The sequence below is a fragment of the Trichosurus vulpecula genome, chromosome 5, assembly GCF_011100635.1.
Source record: "Trichosurus vulpecula isolate mTriVul1 chromosome 5, mTriVul1.pri, whole genome shotgun sequence".
In the NCBI taxonomy this organism is placed as follows: Eukaryota; Metazoa; Chordata; class Mammalia; order Diprotodontia; family Phalangeridae; genus Trichosurus; species Trichosurus vulpecula.
This window is the reverse complement of record NC_050577.1, coordinates 65,348,555-65,368,642: the sequence shown is the minus strand read 5'-3', so window position 1 is coordinate 65,368,642 and position 20,088 is coordinate 65,348,555.

Here is a 20,088-nt window from a genome sequence, read left to right as displayed (position 1 = left end):
ATGGTTATCTGATTGGCTCCTCACAATAACCCCATGAGGTACATGCTATCATTACACCCATTTTACAGATGAGGCAAACAGAGGTGAAGCGATTTGCTCAGGGTCATATGTCTAGTAAGTATCTGTGGCTGGATTTGAACTCGGGTCTTTCTGACTCCAGGCCCAGCACTCTATCCACTGCACCATTTAGCTGCATTGCATATAGCTCGTGTATGATAAATGTTTGTTGCATCGAACAGCAAATCACTGATTAGAAAAAGAAAAATTCTATCAACCGGTAGGTTTGTTTACATCTCGTGCAAATTAGATATCTCAAAATTTTGGTTTTTAAAGGAATGGGTGAGTACTTTTTGGTGCTATGAAGTAAAAGCTTCAGAGGCAAGTTAAGGGAGCACAACTGTCACTTAGCATTGAACAAAGCATGATTCGCAGCATCTTAGAGCTAGAAGGAGCCTTAGAGATTCTCAAGGGCATGGAGTTCTTGACCTTTTGACCATCGATTTGTGTATTTGTGTTTAGATCTGGCTTCTGACACTTACTGGCTATGAGATTATGGCAAGTCACCTAACATCTCGAAGCTTCAGTTTCCTCATTTGCAAAATGAGAAAGTTGTACCAGGTGGCCTCTCAGGTCACTTCACTGTCTAAAAATTTGATGCTGTGCCTAAGAACCTTCATTTCTAAACTCTCTTCCTTTTCAGCTATTTCTGTATCTTCAAGATATTTCAAACAATGAGAAAAATTTTGTCACCACCACTCTCTGTCTCCCAAAATGAAGAATTGGGAGCTTTTAGGCAGCTTTGCCACAGATTAATTTTGAACCCCACATTGAAGCTTGCATTTACTTTTTCGAATGTTGCACTACTATAAAACATATACAAGGAGTAAATCCTAATAAAACAACTGATAGAAATCTGTTTATTTCACAATGAGCAGTCCAATCTGACTCCCTTTTATTTCCACCACTGTAGAAGTGACATGTGGTACCAAAGGAAGAAGAATCAGGGTACATTCTCCTATAAAAGAAACGCATGTGTTGCTGAATGAAACTGTACATTATGTTCAGCTCATAAGCCCCTGTTTTGCAACATTAGTCCATTCAAACACTGAATGAGATGTTCTTTTCCGTAGCAATCAAATGCACACAAACCAATATATGTATATGTAAATACTTGTCAAATAAAATTTTGGAGCTACAAACTAGTATCCCGAACATGCCTGAAAACAGACAACTATAGTTTATCTACATCAACCTGAAAATGTTCATTAAATATATTGAACCATTGATTTACATACATTTTCATCATAGAAAGAGAATCAAGACAGGTTTCAAATGAACACATCAGGAGAAGCTGATTAGTTAGAATAAAGAGTATAAGTACATTGTGCACATTTTCCATTTCTATGGAAAGAAAAATTAAACCAATTCTTAACTTTGAAAATAATATACATTTCTGAAATCTTTTCATTAGAAAAGCTATCCATTCTTTGACATTTAAATAGAGACTCAGATAGAGCAGAAAAAAGAAAAACTGAAAGAGTTAAGTACTCAATGTACAGAGCACTTGCCTAATTGTATGGAATATAGCAGAGATAATGAGCTCATTGTGAACTGCAACAGCCATATAGCGTGGCTCATGAAATGCTGATGGGACAGTCCTCACTGCATAGCAGAGATAAACACCCCACAAGAGGAAGAAAAATTCAGCTGTGAAAAGAACAGAAAGAAATAATTTGCCATTAGTTTTGTAAGATGAAGCAGAATTACTTATCATGCATTTTTAAGTGTGTATAAGTTATATACTACTCATTAGAAAAAGACATACATCATTCCACTCATATAGCTATGGATATGAGTCTTTTTATGGATATGAGGCTTTTTTCACCATTACTCAATATACTATAGATTTTGCTTCTTTATTTACTCAGGATGGTAAACCCCCAGATAGGCTATCACTTCTTACCACATAGAAAGATGATGGAAATGAGAAAATTGGTTGTGGATGTGCTGATATGTCGGGTCAAATTCTTACCCAAGTTTAAAACGTGGGTAATACAAATACAACACAAAAGATGGCTTTGATGACTGACTGGCCAAGGTAAATGATAAAATAATCAAGTCAGCCAACTTGCTAGGTTGAACTTTTATTTTTTTTAAGCTTGTGTCTGACTTGTAATAACTCACATCTCTATTGCATGCTTAGGATTATGAAGCACTTTTATTGTAATAAGCCTATTAGATAAAAATGCAAGGATTTTTAAAAAATCACTGAATCTGAATTTTGCAAAGTGGCAGAGTCCACTGAGTTCAAACTATACCTGCACAAGAATCTCTTTTGCAACATTTCCAACAGATGATAAGTTAGTCTTTGCTTAAAGATTCCCAGGGAGCCAAAACCCACTATCTCCTAAGGCAATCCATTTCATGCTTATATATAGCTCCAGTCATCTTAAAGTTTCCATTTAAATAGAAACTAAATCAGGTGATATATCGCATACGCAAGAAGAAATACATATTGTGAGAAACAAAAGAAGGAATTCTGTTTCCACAGGATTAAAACTACTCCCAGCTTTGAGCGATAACAGGATGTAAGTCAGAGATACCTGGTTCTAATCAGAGCTGTGACCTAGCAGAACCAGGCTTCTGATCAGGTAAAAGGACATAAGTTTGTACACATGCTTAATGATCTGTTTGAGGTGGAACATATCAAGGAGGAGAATATGAAGTGGAGAGCAAGGGGGGAAATTTGAATTGGGAACAGAGCGTAAATAGATTTGCATTTGTCTGAGCAAGTATACTCCATTAGGGAGTTATCCATTAAATAGGAATATAAAATAAATGTAAAATAAAATAGGAGCTTTTCCTGGCTTCACAATGAGTATTGTTCTTTTGAGCGTGAGCATGTTTCTCACAATATTGTGCATACTTTAAACACTTAAGGGAATCTATGATCCAACCAACGTGGGTACTTCCTCCAAAGGGGACAGATTACAACCCATGTCTACTTTCATTTTACAGAAGAGGAAAGTGATTTATAGAGCAGTTAAGCGACTTAAAGATGTCCATAGAACTAATGTCAGAGCTAATATTCAAACTTAGTTCACTCCTGATTTCAAATCTTGTGCTCACTCCACTATGCCATGTTTTTTAGCTTACTGATGAGAAATCATTGAAGCCCTCTATACAACAACAAATAAACATTAAGGTAGGAAACTCCCACTCAACAGAACAGAATATTCTGGTTTGGAGAAAAAAAAAACATTCATTTCAGATTTTTCATGGCTTGGATGTCAAAATGTTGATCCATGAGCCAAGGTTTCTCACCTATAAGAACTCTGGAGTGCTTTGCTTTCAGAAAGCAGTCAGAGAAAGCTCTTCTATTTTCTGAAAATTCACTAAATAACCAAAGGGGTTGGATGATAACGTGGAACCCTAACTGACCAAATACTGAAGAAAAGCCTCACTGAGATTATTCAGTGAGATTTTGTTTGCATCAAGATTATCCTTCACCCTAGGCCAGGGTTGTGGAACCTGCGGCCTCCAGGCCACTTGTGGCCCTCTAGTGTGGTTAGGGTCACAGTTGAGGATCTAGAGGGCCATATGTGGCCTGAAGTCCGCAGGTTCTCCACCCCTGCTCTAGGCTGTACTCCACTGTGTAGGGGAATAACAAAGGGCTTTCATCATGGCACATATGCTGCCACACCCAACTTTCCCATTTCTTTCAGTTTTATCCCAATTTCTCTAGCCACCCAGGCTTAAAACCTCAGTTCTATCTATCTCCTTTCTTTTTTTAATACTTAAATCCAATAGCTCTTCCTTTGAAATATGCATATTTGTTCATTCTTCTCTATTGCTACCACTCCTAATCAAATCCTCATTTTTACCCTCTGTATAGTCTCCTAGTTCTGCCTGACCCAGCTCTATCCACTCCAAACTATCCTGCATTCAAGCTTAATATGCCTTGCAACATCTCATTAAGTATCTTCCTTTTTATCTTTCCCTATGGTTTTCACTTCAAATAGGTTAACCTCAGGGCAGCTAGGTGGCACAGTGAGTAGAGCACAGCCCTGGAGTCAGGAGGACCTGGGTTCAAATCCATCCTCAGACACTTGGTACATTTACTAGCTGTGTGACCTTGGGCAAGTCACTTAACCCCAATTGCCCTGCCTTCCCCTCCTCCAAAAAAATAAAATAAATGAGAAACAAATAAGTTAACCTCTGAGTTAGTTCAAATGATCCCAACTATAAACCTTTTAGCTGACCAAACCCTGAGACTGTCCCAGCAAGAAGCATAAATGAGTCTATATGGCTGTTGCAGAGGTTTTCTTAGGTTCAAAGTCACTGTAGCTGATTGCCTGGATGACTTGGCCAGATGCAGACCACTGCCTTGACTTACAACATCTGAGTATTTCCTGCATGTTGACTACTTGTCTGAACCCTGATGATCAGATCCATTCTGACACATTGCTTCTACATGTCAGCAATTCCTCTTTCTTAATTATTAGGTAAGTAAAGTCACTTCTCCACACTTCCTTATAAGGTTACTGCTTAACACAACGATCATATTTCCATTTTCCTCAAACATTTATTTAGTACTTACTGTCAACTAGGTGGCCATAGTATAGTGGATAATTAAGAAGCTTCAGCGTTAGGAAGAACTACATTCAAATCCTGCCTCTGACAATTTGTAGACATGGACAAATCATTTACTCTCCAAAGTGTATCAGACAACTCCCTAAGACTATTTTCAAAGCAAATGCCAATCTGCATTAGTAGAAGGTGTTTTCCCATCAAGGAATTCCCTATGCCAATGAAATCACAGGTCATGGTCCAAAAAAATAAGATTGTTAGGGACTGTTCCAAGTCCCCGGAAGCTAGTAAACATCGAAATCCTATTGTGGTATAGAAAATATATATTACATAATACTGTATTACAGTATATTACCATATGTGGCAGAGTTACATTTGCGGAATATTTTCTGTCAAGTATTGCTATATTTCTCTATAAACTCCTTATACCGAAGATAGACTAAGGAAAATAACCAGTGGGATATTTACTATAGGACAATGGAGAGCTACTTTTAAAATATACAACGAAAAAGATTTCCCCTAATAGTTAAGCTCAACATTAAAATCATTTCATTAGCAACACCAAACAATACATTCTAGCTGAGAAACAATTTATTATTCAAGGTAGCAATTAGATAGACTAAATGTAATATGTAAAAGTTGTACTTGAGTAAAAAATCAGTTTCATATAATTAACTTCAGACTAACACTGCAATTTGTAAAGAAAATAGGCAGATGTTACTGAATTTTGCTATATTATTACGTGGGAGTCAAAATATGTGTTGTGTTTCTGTAAAAAAAAAATCTTAACATTTTTGGTGTTAAATGATCCTGACGGGTGTTTTGGATACATTAAAAAAGAAAGAAATTAGTTTATTTTTAAAGATGCAAATGAGGGTATGAGAATACCTCTGTGAGGGGGATTTTATTTTTAAACTACAAAGAATTATATGTTATTTAAAAATATTAATTACACTATATTTTGATTTGTTTTTAATGCCACAAACTGGAATTTCAAGTGATCATGAGACAAACTGTGCCATCCAATTAACATTGACCTTTGACCGGGCCCATATACCCCAGGCTCATGACTGTAGGCATTTTAACAAAGGGCAGAGGGATCATCATGCATCAGAATCAGAAGGAAGGTAGTAGAATTTTCCTATTGGTAGCCCATGTTGTCCCAGCTATGGTGCACTGTGGTGTATTTTTGCATAGTAGTTCTTCAAAAGTGAGAGCTTTGACATTTATCTCCTTCCTTTCCTTCTCTGAAGTCAGAATATCACCACCACCACCACCACTACCACCTTGACCACCATGTCCCCTCAGACCCTTAACGAAGACAACCCAGGACTCTGAACCCAGAGACTTACAAATGACAATGCTTCTAGCTCAGAGCCCCTAGCCACCATCCTGGGATGCATAGCCTATGAAATGCAACCCGTTGGCTGATCTTGCAGGTGTGACAGCTACACTCATTGAAGACACAGAAAAGAAAATTCTTGCCCCCAAAGTGCTTTGTACTGTCAAATGGTTCAACATCAGAAACTGATATGATTTTATTAGTGGAAATGACATTAAATGAGACACATTACCATTTAGTGTACTAATTTAACATAAGAACCATAGAATCAATCCAACTTGCAGCTGAAACCTTCCATGTGTATTCTTTCTCCTATTAGAATATGAGCTCCTCTCATTAGAATGAGAGCAGGGATTGTCTTATGGTTTCACTTCTATGCTGAGAACTCAGCATAGTGCTTTGCACATTGTATATTCCTAACAAATGCTTCATCCATCCATCCATCCATCCATTCATTCACTCACTCATTCATCCATTTTTAACTGAAATGACAAAATAAGCTTTAGGCAGGAACCTTTAACCTTCTTTTGGTGAAGTGGATAGTATGGCTGGCCCAGAAGTGATGAAGACTTAAGTTCAAATTCTACATCAGACACTTACTAGCTATGACCTTAGGCAAGTTACTTAACATTTCTGAACCCCGTTTTCCTCACCTGTAAAATAAGGGGATTGATGTAGATGGATACTAAAGTTCTTTCTAATTCTTTATCTATGAATTCATAATTCATCTCCTAGGTATTATTGGGCGGGGCCAAGATGACAGCTGGAAAGCAGGGAGGGACTTGCTTAAGCTCTCCCCCAAATCCCTCCAAACACCTGTAAAAATGGCTCTGACCAAATTCTAGAGCTGCAGTAACCAATAAATAGCAGAGGGAAGCAGGTCTCCAGCCCAGGATGGCCTGGATGGTCTCTGGGAAGGATCTATTGCACGGTGCTGGGAACTGAGTGCAGCCCAGCGTGGGCTGTGCCAGGGCAGGCCAGACCTGGAGTCAGCCTGGAGCAGACCTTAGAGTCATGAATTTTTGAGCTGTGGAAGTTACCAGACTTCTCAAACCACAAATGCCAAAGACCATGGAGCAGGTTAGTGGGAAAACTGCTATATTGGGTTAGAAAGAAGACTGGCCCCAGCCCTGGGGGTGGCAGAGATGGTGCAGCAGTGGTGTCAGCAGCAGCAGAAAGCTCTTGCAACAGCTTCCAGAACTCCAGCGGCAGCTGCTTCAGGAGTCTCTGACTCACATGGTGGGAGGAATCAAGCAGCAGACCAGAGCAGGAGTGCAAGGTTTGCTTTGCCCTTCCTGGATCTGGTTCACAATCCTAGTTGGTAGTTCTTGGGGGAGGAGGAGCACTTCTGTGGCAGAGCTTGTATGAGTATAAGTCTATATACAGTTTTTTTGTTGACAAAGAAGACCAAAACATAAAGCCAGAAGAGTCAACAAAGCCAAAGAAAATGTGCTTTTTGTCAGTGTTTGAGTTGGTCTCAGGCCAAGGAAGAGCTCAAAAAGGATTTGGAAAAGCAAGTAAGAGAAGTAGAGGAAAAATTGGGAAGAGAAATGAGAGAGATGGAAGAAAACCACAAAAAACAAGTCAACAACTTGCTAAAGGAGACCCAAAAAATACTGAAGAAAATAACACCTTAAAAAATAGACTAATCTGAATGTCAAAGGAGCTCCAAAAAGCCAATGAGGAGAATAACACCTTGACAGGCAGAATTAGCCAAATGGAAAAGGAGGTGCGAAAGACCACCGAAAAAAATACCACCTTAAAAATTATATTGGAGCAAGTGGAAGCTAGTGACTTTATGAGAAATAAAGATTATAAAACAGAACCAAAGGAATGAAAAATGGAAGACAATGTGAAATATCTCACTGGAAAAACCATTGACCTGGAGAACAGATCCAGGAGAGATAATTTAAAAATTATTGGACTACCTGAAAGCCATAATCAAAAAAAGAGCCTACACATCATCTTTCAAGAAATTATCAAGGAGAACTGCCCTGATATTCTAGAGTCAGAGGGTAAAATAGAAGTTGGAAGAATCCACCTATTGCCTCTTGAAAAAGATCCCAAAAAGAAAAGTCCTAGGAATATTGTTGCCAAATTCCAGAGTTCCCAGGTCAAGGGGAAAATAATGCAAGCAGCCAGAAAGAAACAATTTGAGTATTGTGGAAAGGCAATCAGGATAACACAAGATCTAGTAGCTTCCACATTAAGGGATCGAAGGGCTTGGAATATGATATTCCAGAGGTCAAAGAGCTAGAATTAAAACCAAGAATCACTACCCAGCAAAACTCAGTATAATACTTCAAGGCAAAATACGGATTTTCAATAAAATAGAGGACTTTCAAGCTTTCTCAGTGAAAAGACGAGAGCTGAATAAAAATTTGACTTTCAAACACAAGAATCAAGAGAAGCATGAAAAGGTAAACAAGAAAGAGAATTCATAAGGGACTTACTAAAGTTGAACTGTTTTGTTTACATTCCTACATGGAAAGATGATGTGCGTAATTCATGAGACCTTTCTCAGTATTAGGGTAGTTGAAGGCAATATACATGTATGTATGTATATACATATATATGTATATACATACACACACACATATATACATATATATGTGTGTATATATACATATATAGACAAAGGGAATAAGGTGAATTGAATATGAAGGGATGATATCTAAAAAAATAAAATAAAATTAAGGGATGAGGGAGAAATATATTGAGAGAGGGAAAAATAGAGAGATACAATGGGGTCAATTATCTCACATAAAAGTGGCAAGAAAAAGCAGTCTTATTGGAAGGGAAGAGGGGGCAGGTGAGGGGGAATGAGTGAATCTTGTTCTCTTTGGATTCAACTTGAGGAGGGAATAGCACACACAATTTATTGGGCATCTTACCCCACAGTAAAGTATGGGAAAGCGGATAAGAAAGGGGGGATGATAGAAGGGAGGGCGGATAACGGGAGGAGGTAATCAAAAGCAAACACTTTTGAAAAGGGACAGGGTCAAGGGAGAAAACTGAATAAAGGGGGACAGGATAGGATGGAGGCAAATACAGTTAGTCTTTCACAACATGGGTATTGTGGAAGTGTTTTATATAATGATACATGTGTGGCTTATGTTGAATTGCTTGCCTTCTTAGGGAGGATGGGTGGCAAGGGAAGAGGGGAGAGAATTTGGAACTCTAAGTTTTAAAATCAGATGCTCAAAAGAAAATTTGTTTTTGCATGCAACTAAGAAATAGGATATATAGAGAATGACGCATAGAAATCTATCCTGCCCTACAAGAAAGTAAGGGGAAAGGGGATCGTGGGGGGAGTAGGGTGACAGATGTAAGGACTAACTGGGGAATGGGGCAATCAGAATATATGTGATCTTGCAGTTGGGGGAGAGTAGAAATGGGGAGAAAATTTGCAACAAAATCTTGTGGAAATCAATGTTGAAAACTAAAATATTTAATAAATAATAAAATATTTTTTTAAAAGAAAGCTATTATCTTTTTTTCTGTATACATTGCCCCTGGGAGGTTATAAGTTGGGTAGCTAAGAAGTTATTATAAAGTAAAAAAAGATCCTATACTTCATATGAGAACCTGGCAATCTTTCCGGCTATTGAACACCTAGAAGCAGTATCACATTATGGTTAGAGAGCTAGACCCAGACTTAGGAAGACGTAGGCCTAGTTGTATGAACCTGGGGGCATTTTCTAGCCTCTTTCATCTTCAGTTTATTTTGTAAAGCAGAAGTTAAAATAAATCTTTGTAAAGCTTAAAGTGCTCTATAAATCCCAGCCTTTATTATTATGTATTTTGATAATGTCAAATTTTCAAATGAGGAAGACACTCTGGTTACTTGTTATATTGCACAGGCTATATTTAATAAACATTTGTAAAAGTCTTTCACTAGAGGATTTCTCAAAATCTAACATTTTATTTTAAAATTTCTAACACCTCTTGTTTAATTCTTTTAAAATTGAGACAAAATTTAGTCTCTCTTGTCTTTGTTTCTTTGTCTCTGGCTCTCTCTGGTTCTCCCTCTCACTTGCTATCCCTTGTGTTCTCGTTCTCTCTCTCTCTCTCTCTCTCTCTCTCTCTCTCTCTCTCTCTCTCTCACTCTCCCCCTCTCTCTTTCTCTCTCTCTCTCGGTCTCCTTGAGTCTCTCTGTGTGTCTCTCTCTCCCTCCCTCCTTCCTCTATCCCTCCCCATTTAAACACATTTTTGTTCAATCATTTCAGTGATGTCTGTCTCTTTGTGACTCCATTTGGGGTCTTCTTGGCAAAGATACTAGAGTGATTTGCCATTTCTTTCTCCAAATAATTTTATGTATGAGGAATTGAGGCCAACAGGGTTAAGTGACTTGCTCAGGGTCACACAGCTAGTTGAGGCCAGATTTGAATTCAAGGAGATAAGTGTTCCTGGAATACATATTCATGTACACACATCTGTATCTATATCTATCTATCCACCTACACACACAATTACTCAGATTCTCAGGGTTAGCAAGAACCTTGGAAGTTGTCTCGTTTGATCTTTACCTGAACAAAATTTTCCTCTACAATCTCCCTAACAATCTTTCGTTAATCCTCTGTTTGAAAATTTCAAGTAGTGGGAAGTGAACTACCTACCTCCTGAGACAACCCATTCCATTCTTGGAAATTTCTGTTAGATTGTAAACTCCTTGTGGTCAATGACTTGGTTTAATCTTTGTATTCCCAGTGCATAGTTCAAAATTCAATATTTTTTGAAATGAATGAATTTCAAAAGAAGTTAGCTGACTATATGAAATTATGTGGATGAAAATCCACAGATAAAAATTCATGAAGAGAAATCTAAGTCCTTTGTAGACCAAAACTAATCTATTCCCTCCCAATGCTGATTACATAGTGCTTACTTACATTAAGTTTCATCCTGTCATAACACAGCCTGATCTTCTAAGGTAATTATATTTAAATCTTCAGGAACTGCTGCTATTTTAGATTTTCCTTGCATAACCAAGTCTGTTACCTTATTTTTCAGTCACTTTTAAACATTGGCTTACTACCTAATTAAATAACTGAGCAAAGTGCTTTTTGTGCTTCAAAATGTGGTGTTTGTGGAAGGAGAGAGAGGAGAGTGTCAATATGGGAAGAAAAAGCAAAGATTATGTAGTCTCCACTGGATTCTTGCTATGAAATGGAGTTGTCCAAGGAAGCTAATTAGCACTCTCGAATCTGAGGGTAATTTCTATTTGAACTCACTTAAAACATGAAAATGTGCTGATATTCCTAAATGGAGAGGGACCTAAGACTATCGACTTGCTTCAGTTGAATTATCTCTTAGTCTTACCTCTATTACTTGTTTATCTTTCTAATTCAATAAATACAGGTGAGTGGCAATGGTGACCTAAATCCAAATTGTAATTTGTTATCCCAAGATGATGAAAAATACTCCCCTGATGGCAAACAACTCACTGCTATAGAGATACTGCAAAGATACTGACTGTATGAATAGGGTCAATCTGGGGATTGGGATAAGCTATCTCAGTGGTCATAATGTTTGGTTTCTTTAAAGAAACACATTTAAATATTAAAAGATACAAATGCAGTTTAAGAGTTACAGTTATACTAAACCATGAATATCAGTATATGTAAAGAGAGGTAATTAAATATTTAGTTACATTTTAAAATAGAAATTGGAGTACTTTTTCTCAGGAGACATGATATCAAGATAGGCCAAAAGGGTCTCAGATTCTTTTTTTTTTATCATATTTCAACTCTACTTACATGTTTATAATATTCTAAATCACATTATATTAAATCTATCTTTGTATCTTACGTCCTCTATAAGATTGCAAGCTCTTTGAGGCTTGGAGCTTTGACTTCATTTTTCTGTCTCTTCCCACCCCTATCACAATAAATTGCACAGTATAGATGCTTAATATATGTTTGTTGAGTTAATTAACTCAACAATATAGAATATGGAACAATATGGAAGATACCATCAGGCAGCTTATAAGTCACAGTAGCATGTTATACATACATGCATACATGCATACACATATACATACATACACACATACATATAGGGCTTGGCTGATAAGTATGGTTAGATAAGTTACATGTCTGCTCTGAGAAAAAAAATGGTAGAACTGAGGCAAAAGGCTTTCAGGAAGATCTTGTTAGCTTCAATATGCAAAGCAAACTGAGAGTTCTACCACAGAGAGAAGTAAAGTTTGAAGTAGCAGGCAAACCAAGATCGAGGACCAAAGTCTGGAATTCATCTGAGGACAGCTCCCTTCTGTAGAGTTGGACAATTGAAAAAATGCCAAAGAAAATTACCATCTGATTGGTAACTAATACTATCATGTTGGAGAGTACTTGTCAGAATCGATCCTAATTTAAAACCAAGAAGTGTTCCTACCGGATTGAGAACTATATTCAGAACCATGGATAGATCCAATTGTTTAGCCTGAATCCAGTACTAAGCAAGCCCAAAGTGACTGTGAGTTGCGCAATGTCATATGAGTTACAAATGTCAGGGTTTGAGTTCCAGATCAAGTCCCCTAGCTCCAAATCTAGTGTTTTTTTTAACTACACAACAATGTCATTTTGAGGTTTCTTCTTTTAAAGCAGAATAGAATGAAAATGACTTCTCTATCAAATTGTATGAGCTCAATTCATTAAAATGGATTTCATAGTCTTACTGATGAATAATGCCTGAGCTACCTAACTCACACTCACAGAATAGTGAGGAAGGCACTTTGTAAAACATGAGTGCTACACAAACATGAATTACTATTATCAGCTCTACTAATGCTAGTTTAAGAGTGACTTAAGATTCTGTTTTGGTCTGTAATCATCACAAAGTGTATCACAAAACTTGAATGAAATCCTAAAAATGATGCCAGTGTACAAACATCACTTCATTTAAATAATAGGACTCAGGTAAGAAACTAGTAGGAACGTCTAAGGTGCTCATGCAATCAGAATACTATGAATACAATATGCCATGAGAAAAGTGTCCCAGAGTGGTTCCCAAAGGACTTGGAACTTAAAGGTGGAATGTGGATCCAGACATTGAAACATTCGCTTGTATCCCCAGTGCTTTGCACAGTGCCTGGCATATAGTAGGTTCTTCATAAACACTGATTGATTTGAAATGGCTAGGTACATTTTACTTCAAAGGGAAAATGAAATAAAAGTTTGAGCATCTAATCAGTGTCCTCTAGCCAATTGTACCTACAGTTGGTGAGTTATACCAGGAGTAAAACTTAACAGCAAGTTCAGACTATGCAGAGACTAAAAGTACACCATTAATGAGGTACTTTAGGTTCATCTAGTAGTTCTTGTATGGAGGAAACTTTTTTAAATGAAATTGGTGATGAGTATAAACTTACTAACAGTTTATTGTTTAGGATGCCAGCAGATGACTAAATGATTTTTACTCATCAAAACATATTCCAAGTTAGGTTGCCTTCCCTTCAGAATTTCTCCTGTCCTTAATATTTTTGGTGCTTCATGAAAAGAAACACTTTTTTGGAATTGCAGGTGTAGAAGTGAATTGTTGAAATTCAATACTATATAGCACTGAAATATTATTTGCTGAGTCCTCAAGAAAAATGCCTCCTACAGAATAGGAGCACATGAAAACTGATAGAGAAGTCCTTCCTGTCATAGGATCATAGATTTAGGAGGGAGATGGGACCTTAGAGGTCACCTTGATCAACCCCGTCCTTTGGCAGATGAAGAAATTAAAGCCAAGAGAAGTAAAGTGACTTGCTCAAGGTTACACATGTAGTAAGTGACAGATCTAGAATTGGAGATTGGGTCCTCTTAATTTTGAGGTCATTAAGTAACAGTTATCCTGTCAATGAAATCATTATTTCATCTAACTTCAAAAGAATTAAGAGTAGTTAGGGAAATATGCCCATTGGAGATAGTGTCAGGGTATCAAAGAGTAGACAGAGTTGTACATTATAAATTAATTGTTACAATCAGCTGTGCTGATTGTTACATGCTTGTTGCTACACATTTTTTTCACTAAGCCTCCTGAGTATTTGAAAGACTAGAATTATCTATTCTACTCAGTGTATTTCCCAGCTAGTATAACTTACTCTATACCAAGAAAATAAAGTGCCCAAATAGTATTATTTTTAAAATAGTTTTATGCCACTTATTTGTACTCAGAATTACAATGACAAATTGACATCTCAATGTTCTTTAAATCTTGGACTGAAAAATGACTATGTAACGTCCTTTGTCCAGAATCTCAGCTGTCTAGCCTGGTCTGGCCACATTTGGAGCAATGTATTCACTGCAGGAAACCACATTTTAGGATAAACATTAAAAGCCAGAGAGCAAAGGAAGGTGAAGCAGGATGGGGAGAAGCATAAAAGGATAGAAAATGCTCTCCCCAGGAAATCAGGAGCAACAAACCATACCAGAGAAGGTTGTTAGCCTCCCAAACTATTAGCCCTAGCTCACTACCTGACTGAAGTCATTTGGCAGTGTAGCACAGACTACACAGGAAAATGTTGTGGTAAACATGCTACTCAGGGAAATATGTATTCAAGGAACTGAAAGGGGGAATATGCTGCATACTAGAAAATGTTAAATTCAAGGAAGCTAAATGTAGCATCATTTGGATGCTATCTTATTGAAAATGGGGCAAAAAGGAAAGCATACTGCTGTGTTAAAGCATATATTACTAGCACTCAGAGATGGCCTTCAGAAGAGCTAGAGTCGCAGGATACCTATCAGGTGTGATGGAAGGGGTGCTAGGTATAGTATGTCCCCAAATAGCTCTCTGCCACTTGCCTCTTCCACTCTCCAAAAAGTCTGTATTAAAATGCAAATAAGCCCTCATAAGTAAACCCATTGGCAAGGATTAGTTTAATAGCTAGAGAGAGGAAAGCAAAACACTGTTTAAATACAATAAAATACAGGTATTTGGGTTGGGAAGAGTGGGGAGGGGAGGAAGAACAAGACAAAAGGCAAACTTTACTTATGGTTCCATTTTGCTTTGTTATGTTGGTTTCTTGATTGGCCCAGTTACAAACACTTTGAAAGTTCTCTGTGGAGTAAAACTGAACCAGCAGAGGACCAGGAAGAGGCCACCCACTTCATTAAAGGGGGATAATAGCCTCTGATTATGTTTTTCTCTGGTTCTGAATAACTTTATAAAAATGAAAAGTCTTTTCCTAGCTGCTCTTGTTGGTGATGAAACACCAAGCCTTCTTTGGAGAATTTGATCTCAGAGTGATGCAGGTCAATGAAGATAGTCTTCCTCTTGCTGCCAACTCTTCTTAGGCCCTTTCCTCCTCCTGCTGCCACCATTTGAGTTTCCTGTCTTTGCCCAGAGCCTTGGCTTTCATTTCTCCATTATCTGATCAGCACAAGATGCTAGTGTCAAGAGGAGCAGCATGAACAGAATGAACAAGCCTCTACTGGGTGCTTAATTAACACTTGTTAACCAACTAATAGAATGAAAGTTGCAATGTTGAGGTTTGCTTTGATATGGTTTGCTTTTACACTAGTTTGCCCTGAGATTTACTGATGCTTGCAATTAGCAAATAGTAACTATTTAATTCTGCATGTATTATACTAGGAACAGGGAAACCTTCAAGTAAATCATCATGAAGACTGCATCTTGCTCTTGACAACTTCATCAAACCAACAGTACAAAGAGGAGATAACTCCACAATTTATCTATAGTGTTAAAAACACAAGAAGACTTTAATTTATCAGCAATATCCTAAAAGGCCATAATATGGGAATACTGATCTATAAAAGCCTGGTTTGGGTGATTCACGCTATTCCTGTGTGTTGTCCCTACATTCTCTCTCTCTCTCTCTCTCTCTCTCTCTCTCTCTCTCTCTCTCTCTCTCTCTCTTTCTTCTTATGTGAATCTGGGTTTGTGTTAGCATCTGTAAATATTTAGCTATACTCATCTCCGTCTCATCTACTGTATCCAGGTTTCTCCCCTGCCTTTCTCTTTAATCTCATATTTGGTATCCTTTTGTTTTTCTGGCTCCCAAACTTTTGCCTTCATCTCTCTTTGTTAACCAACCATGCTAAAATGAAACATCAAATTTAATTTTTATTATTTTATTAATTTATTTGATTCACTTTAATGCTATAGACCAACATTCATAAAACACTGCTTTCAGCATGTAACATTTCTGTATGCAAAAACTTATAATGTTTTCCTTACATCTACAGAAATGAGTTTGTTCTTTGCCTGGATTCCATGGGCTCCCATGATATTCCACTGCCCTTTCTAACCAACTTATTTCTATTATTTCTCTACCTCCAAGCTTTGCTTTAGTTAGTCATTTTCTTCTTCATCTGAATGGCTATTCAGCTTGGTCCCTTTTGTTTACACTATTTCCATCACTTATGTTGCTCCCTTTCTTCTGGCAATTGGAATTTTACCAGTCAAGGCCCAGATTGAATACAATTTCTCTCTTGCATTTATATTTCCAAGATTCTACCAAGTTCTGTTTTTTAAGCCAAGAATGCTTGAATGTTCTCTCTTCTATCATGTCTACTTTTTCCTCTGTAGGCTTACATTCAGTTTTTAGGATGTTACTCTCAAGTGGAATCCTTTGTCTTTTAGAATATCATATTCCAAAATTTCTCTTCTTTAAAGTGGCTTCAGCATAGTTCAGGGGGCACAGGGAGGTTCAGGTAAGATTCAGGTAAGCTTTTCCCCAATACGTTCTAAGCTTATGTTATCATACCATTTTTTTCCTCAAGAGTTCTAATTTATTTTTATCTTTAGCTTTATTTCTATCAGTCATTCTTGGAGTCGTTGTGGCCAAGCCATTATTTCCTCCAGGGCTTTACTTGTATTTTTGTACAGTTACTGTCATTTTCTGGGATTATCTCTTGGGCTTCTCTTAACCCATAGTAATTTTCATTTAATTTGAAGTTTTCTTCTCTTTACCCTAACCATTAGTCTCAATTCCTAGATTGGGACTTTGGTCCTATTATCTCTGTAGTATAGATGTTGAGATTTGTATTTCTGTAGGAGGTGGCCAGAATGAGGCTTCACCCATTTTTTGCAGGCTTATGAGCCTGTCTCCAGTGTGAGTGGGCTGGCCCCATCCCATCTCTATCTCCTTACCCATGTATTTTCCCCAGGTCAGTTGGATGTTGGAATTCAGGCTGTTCTTGGGCCTCCTAGAAGGCTCACCAGAGCATGAGCTGCCTGGGAAATGCTCTGGCCCTTTCTTCTGCTTTGGCTCCAGTAGCAGAGTTGCTTTTAGGTCTCTTAGAGGGCACCCAGGGACAGGTGCAATGCCAAGACTATCTTACGGACAAGTGATTAAGTGCTGGTTCTGTCCCTCACTGTGGCTCCAAAAGATCAAAGCCAAGATTGCACTGACTTCAGACTCTGTTTCTGTGAAATTGGCTTCTCCTTCACCCCCACAGAGGATCCCTACTCCAAGCACTTGCAGGCCTCTGGCTACCTTCTTGTAGCAATAATAATAATATCATTTGCATAGCTCTTTAAGCTTTATAAAATGTTTTGCACAAAGTATCATATTTAGTCCTCATAACAACCCTATGACATAGGTGCTATCATTATACTCTTTATACAGATGAGAGAACGGAGACTGAGAGAGGTTAAACAACTTGCCTGGGATAACACAGCTACTAAGTAAGTGTCTGAGGAAGGATGTTAACTTCCTGATTCTTGAGTTCAGTTCTCTTTCCTTTGGGCCACCTAGTCGCCATTTTGTTCAGACCTGGAGTGGATGGAGCTGATTCCTGTTGTTTCTCTTTAGTTTTCTTGATCATTGCTTCATCTATTGCCCTTTCAAATATTTACTAGAATGTTTGTTGGAAGGGTTGGAATTCCCCAGATCATTTCCTTCAACATCTTAACTAGCAGTCCCCAACCACATTCCCATGAAGCCTTCTCTGCCCACTGCAGCGCATACTGATGATGTTGCATTTTGTGCTTGTATTGCACTGAGAGTCAGTACCATGTTGATTAGCCTTTAATTAAACTCTACTTATTTTACATGTGTTATTGTTTTTCTCCATAATTACAAATGCCCTGTCAAGAGTGAATATGTATATACACACACAAACACACATATTCCTTATAGCACCTAGCACAGTGTTAGATACATAGCAGGTTCTCAATAAATTCTGGTTGAACAATCAATGTTCCTAATTTAATTGATGAATAGAATATTATTTATTTATAGCTTTAAAAATATCCTAATAGTTACTTTAAAAATTATTGTCTCAATTGCATTCTGTCTAATGGGTCAGAAATCTATTGTCCCTCACATTGCTGCATATTATATAAATACAGATGCATCTCACTTTATGCCTTTTGAAGTGTTGGCTCTTCAGCATTTCTGTAATTCAGAATTTCATTTACTTTTGGTTCCAGCCTGTGTCTTTTCCTGTGGTGGGGAGGGGAGTATAGAGTCTCTTAAGAAACAATCAAATTCTAACCTAGTTGCATCAAACCTCAGATAGGGGCTACCTTGGACTTTAGTTCTTTCCTGATTCCCCAAGTGATAATACTCTTACCTTCCCCCAAGTTATATTGTATATATCTTATAGTTTATCAATATATATTTTCTTTCTCCTAGTCGAAATCTGGGACCACTTTGTCTCTTCTTTTTGTCTTAGAATTATCCTCCTGCAACACCTAGTATAATTCCTTGCTCCAAGGAGCTACTTAATTGAATTTAAATTTAAGTAACATGTTCTATGATAGAAGCTGTTCCCCGAAATGACCCAGAGTATATTTCCAAGATCCTTTAAATAATTTAAATCTCTAAGGAATTTCAAAAATGTGATATAGACAGGTTATATCTCCTCTCCAATGTACCCCCCAACCCCCTGATTTTCAGAACTCTGTGAAAATAGAAAGAAAAAGAAAGATAATATAGGGTCAAGAAGTGCCGGGGACTGGTCAGTCATGATCAGCAGATCATTTCTAGAGAGGAAAAAGAGTTCATTTTCAGAGGAATTTCAAATTAAGACATTGATTAGCATGTAGGGAAGTACTCACCATTCAATACACATGTCAATAAATGTGGGAGGGAAAACTGCAGAGGAAGTCAGTTTTATGCTTTACACAAACATGCCCTCCCCAAAGGAAGACTTTCTTTATACTACCCTCTACCATAAAAAGAAATGATAAAATTCATAACTTTTTTCATTCCTTGTGGTGCTTCTGGACACCTAAGTCCAATATCTGATAGCAAAAATATCCAATCCATGGTTTTCTAGGTCCCCAAAGATTTCTTTTCTACATTTCATAAATCTGTTATTGCCTGAACAACCTGTATTTACATTTCCACCTCAAGCCAGCACATTAAATGTAAATGATTCTTTTTCAAGTTTAGTTTTTCCCACAACTCTCCATAGCTGCTCCTGGCAAGTACTTATACCTTGTTGTTTGATATCAGACCCTCAGAGAGTCACTAATGAGGGGTCTTTACAACTTAATGTCGGTCAAGCAGAAATTTAGCAAGAACTTTCTCTCCATTCACTAAGTTGGATGATAAGTTGCTTGAAACACGTTAATAGTGAACATTAATCATCAGAAAAATACTAGTATGGTCCGCGTCTCCTTCCGCTCAACAGATAAATCTGAGAGGGTGCTCTTCACCTATCTACTTGTCTAAACAAAGGAGTTTTCCTCTGTAATAACATTCAGATAACCCTTCTAAGTAAAGGGGAAGCATAGAAAGGAAAAACCTCCATTGTTATAAACTGGAAGCTTGAAGATCACTACAAAAGTGCTTTCGTTCTCCAAAGTCCTCCTTCCCAATTGATTTGACTCTACTACCCCTTCCCCTTAGAAATACTATTAAAATATATCTCTGGGAAGAGGGTTTCAAAGAATTGCTTTATTTACTTTTCTTTTGAGAGGAGGGAGGAATGAGGGTTAAGAGACTTACCCAGGGTAACACAGCTAGTAAGTGTCTGGATTTGGACTGAGATCCTTCTGACTTCAGGGCTGGTGCTCTTTCCACTGTGCCACCTTTCCACTGTGCCTAACCCTAACCCTAACCCTAACCCTAATGCGCTCTAACCCTAACCCTAACCCTAATGTGCACCCTAACCCTAACCCCGATGCACTCTAACCCTAACCCTTTCCGCTGTGCCACTTTTCCACTGTGCCCCCAGATTTCAATGGTGTTGAGA